We start from the raw sequence: 4608 nt of genomic DNA, 5'->3' as shown, positions 1-4608 counted from the left end.
TTTTTTTTTAAAACTTATTTAGTCTGTTAACGCCAATAGTCATTATATCGTGCATATACCTCAAGATGAAGTACCCGCATTCTCTCATTCTTTTTTGTATCGGAATGCCTTTTTTTTTTAAAACTTATTTAGTCTGTTAACGCCAATAGTCATTATATCGTGCATATACCTCAAGATGAAGTACCCGCATTCTCTCATTCTTTTTTGTATCGGAATGCCCTGAAAATTAATTTAGATTTATTTCAAGGATTTCTTAAATAAGAAAAATTCTATTATTGAAATTTAGAATACCTACATTTGGACGAAAAAAATTTGTTAAGCCGTTAGGCTCATTGCAGTAAACTAAACAGCTATTGTGTTCTTCTAATCACGTAGAAGACATAAATCAATTAAAAGAAATAATACAAAATAGTAATCACAACTAATATAATAAAGAAAACTAAATTTACCCCGTAATTAATTGTCTACAGTCTATCTGTAATTCTTTTTCAAGTGGATCCAACCATATGACACTATCTTGTTGAGGGTAAACGACGATCTATATCCAATGACTATCCATTATATTGGCATGAAATAATGTCGATTCGATCTGAATTTGACAATATTGTCTTGAGACTGGCTGCTTGTTCCATTATTCAAATCTCCAGTAGACTCGGAATGTAAGAGGTGATCATCGGGGAAATGGGTGAGAGGCCCCGTCTGAGAGTATACATGCCACAAATGACTACATGAAAAACCAAAAATTTTAGTTATACATGAATAATAAGTAAGACATCCTATTAAAACATGTTTAGGGATAGTTATATTACGACATGTATGTGTTTGGAGCAAGGATCTGTGCCATGGTTCAGATCATGGTTCGTACCTTGTTATAGTGTTTTCTCTAAAAAAAAAATGCACATAAACTGAGAATGATTCTGAATCATGGTTCTGAATCCATGAACCAAACGTATCTATAACACACCCACGTTAATATATTGGTAGGTGGCAAACCTTTCAATTTCCTTCGCGGTATGGTAAAGCGACAAATTCTTCAAATGCATAATGTCATATGACATGTAAATCTTGATCGTGCCTCTGGTGCCCATGGATTGTCGCGCATATATCACAAGGTCCTTCAAGTCTGAAAGTAATCCTTACAACTCATCTAGAACCGATTGTGTTACTTCGTCGAGCACCGTGTGAGCTTGTCACTTTCTCCCTTCTTGTTTTGTCCCACTCTTTTTTTTTTTTTTTTGCTTGGCAGGTTCATCCATAATAGCCTTTTCCTTTTTCAGATTGTTGCTTGTATGTCGGAGTTTATTTTACTCAAAGACCCAAGGTCGATCCAGGCCCTATGCTAAGCAACAAATCCTCCGACCGCGTCTCCCAAGTTTGTGCTATCAACTGTTGAGATAGGCAGAGACGCTTGCCTCCTGTAAGTTGTTCAAAAATAATAGAAATTCATACCTATAATCGTGGAGAGAGGATGACGGGGGTCTTCAGGTGTTGGTGGAGGCGCGGTGTTGGGGGAGGTGCGGCATCTGCGGGGGTGTGGCATTGGCGGAAGCGACAATGTGAGGAGAAGCAAATGAGCTAGGGACGATGGGAAGAGAAATGGATGAGGGACGAGAGACGGCGGCGTGAGGGAAGGTTTTTGCGAGAGGAATGATAAAAATTTGATAACAGAGAATGAATATCAAAACTTAAAAAATAAAATAAAAATAAAATAAAATAATATGATAAAAGATTTTTGCGTCATCACATTTGTGTTGTTAAAGCAATTATTTGTTGTAGTGTTTCCTGATCTCTTAAAAAATAAAAATCAAAGCTTAATGAGAGTAGATAATAGCAAAAATAAGCAAAAGAAGATTGTTATTTCTCTAATATATGGCTAACATGCACCATCCTCGAAGATCTTAGATCTCCTCGCCACCGCACGCGATTTAGCCATTCCGTTGGAGGTTCTCAAGTCTCAAGCCTGCCTGAATCACTGTCGTGCTATAACATGGAGATCTAGCGCTGTAGGGATGTTCTCTCAGAAAATGTTACATTTAACTTTTTTTGTTACAGTTAAAAGCGCTTAAAAAATGTCACATTCCAACTCAAATTAAAAACTCGAATCCACGAAAATGAAGGAGGCCAAAATTTTTAAAATCCCCACCCAAATCACCCAATATATGCAAAGTAGATGGGATAGAGGTGGGTGGAGACGGTTGGTTTCACATATAGATGGGTCAGCTTTTCAATTTTAACTTTTTAAATTTTTTAAAAGAATTTTTATGACAATTCTTTTTTGGCAATAAAATATCTAGTAAATTATAACAAACGGCCTCCAATTATGCCAAGTCCATCCTCCATATAGTATTATACTACATCCGTATTGCAAATTGAGTTCATATTCCATAATACATTGTTAGAGGGTAACTTAAATCTCAAACTGTCTAAAGTCGAAATATGGTAGCATAAGCCAAATAAAATGTTTTTCTTTTTAATTGATAGGCGGGTGGGTGGGTTCAACCCGTAGCAAAACACCAAAATCCACTCCCACCCACCAACACCAACCTAAAATAAGGGAGTGATGACGTGCAGTGACAGATTTAAAATTTTATTTTAGTGGGGGCACAAAAATCTTATAAACTAAAACTATTATACTTATACCAAAATACAAATGACCACTATACAAATTACAAAAAAAATCAAAGTACGTTTCAAAAAATACTTATACATACGCCTTCAGTACCTATTATATATATATATATACATTTAATAAATAATATTAGTTTACAACTACAATTTGTCCATTCTAATTATTGAAGCAGAAAGTTTTAGGGAGCAAATAAAAAAGGAAAGCAAACGTTTAAATAGACACATTTGAAGAAAATAATAATTCATGCAAAAAATTAAATAGACACATTTGAAGAAAATTATTTTAACGAATCAAAAATAAAATAGAAACACATGTGAAAAAATTACTCTCATAAGAATAAAGTAAGAAACAATATATTTTTAAAAAACACACAAAAATTAAATTTTTTTAAAAAAATCACAAAATATAAAGATAAGAAAAGGAACAAAAATATATATATATATGTGAAAGAGCCGCCACACGTGAATAGAAACACATGTGAAAAAATTACTCTCATAAGAATAAAGTAAGAAACAATATATTTTTAAAAAACACACAAAAATTAAATTTTTTTTAAAAAAATCACAAAATATAAAGATAAGAAAAGGAACAAAAAAATATATATATATATGTGAAAGAGCCGCACACGTGAGAGCTCCGTAGAAAAGAACTTTGACTTTTTTATGTATTGTTAGATTCTATACATCTAAGTGACAATTAGTTTTTTAGGGGCGTTTCATTGCCCCCTCCTTTTATTTTTTATACTTTTTTTTGTTGCTTTTTTTCTTTTCCCTTTTCGTTTTCAGCTTTCTTTTTTAGTTTTTCTGTTTTTTTTCTTCTTCTTTTTTGATCTTTCTTATTACATCTTTTAACTTTTGATCTTTATATATTCTCAAGTATATCTCGTTTAAATACTTATGATTATCTAAAATATTATTTTTTCTAATTACCCTGCTAAATTAATTTATTCTTAAATGTGTCCTTATATAATATATTCTATCTGTGATCTTTATAAATTTCAGCTTTAGTTATAAACATTTCACATACATTTTTTTCTTAAGTTTTTTCATCCTTTTTTCTCCTGTCTTTTGTTTTAGATTTTTTTTTCATTTTTGTCTTTATTTCTTCAGAAATAGTAGAAAATAGGCCAATATGAAAAGCTTAAGAAAGTATATAGACCGACTTTTAGTTATAGAAATTAATAGGCCATAACTTGTCAAATTATGGTTCATAACCAGATAAGTTATGGATAAACTTGTCAAGTTATGGTTCATAGCCAGACAAGTTATGGACAAAAATCGTGATTTATGGACAATAACTTGTCAAGTTATGATTCATAATCAGACAAGTTATGGACGAAAACAGTAATTTGGCATATTTATTAACTTATATAAACTATTGGCCTATTAATTTTAATTCATCTCAAGTCTTTGCCTATTTCTCTCTTTCTTCCTTATTTCTTTTATCCTTTCTTTTTCTTCTTTTTTTTTTCTTAGCGATAATTTTAAATAAGTTACGACACACAAAGCGTGCATTTTTTTAACTAAAACATAACTGTCTGTAGGTGACGAATTGACATGTCGTTTTAGCTATGCACACTGCATGAAAATGCATAAACCGAAAGGAAAAAGAAAAGTACTAACTTAAAGGAAGACAAACATTTCAAGAAAAAAAGAAGACAAAACATAGGGTCTGTTTGTTTGTGTTTTCATTTTCATTTTTCACGGTTTTCAAAGCAAAAAAATGAAAACGGGTGTTAAAAACGTGTTTGGTGTAAATTTTTTTAAAAAACAAAACCAAAAACGTTTTTGTCTTTTTGTGGAAATCAGAAAACGAAAAAAATGTGTTTTCATTTTCTCGTTTTCGTTTTCTGTTTTCTAAAAACGGATTTCACTTTTTTTTTTCATTTTCTTCCCTCTTTTCTGAAACCGTTTTTTATTATAATATGTTTATTTAATATATTTATTTAATATATTATTATTTAATATATTTAATAATAT

Source organism: Morus notabilis, unplaced genomic scaffold, assembly GCF_000414095.1.
Source record: "Morus notabilis unplaced genomic scaffold, ASM41409v2 Scaffold877, whole genome shotgun sequence".
In the NCBI taxonomy this organism is placed as follows: domain Eukaryota; kingdom Viridiplantae; phylum Streptophyta; class Magnoliopsida; order Rosales; family Moraceae; genus Morus; species Morus notabilis.
The sequence above is the reverse complement of the archived record's forward strand: the minus strand, read 5'-3'. Positions refer to the sequence as shown.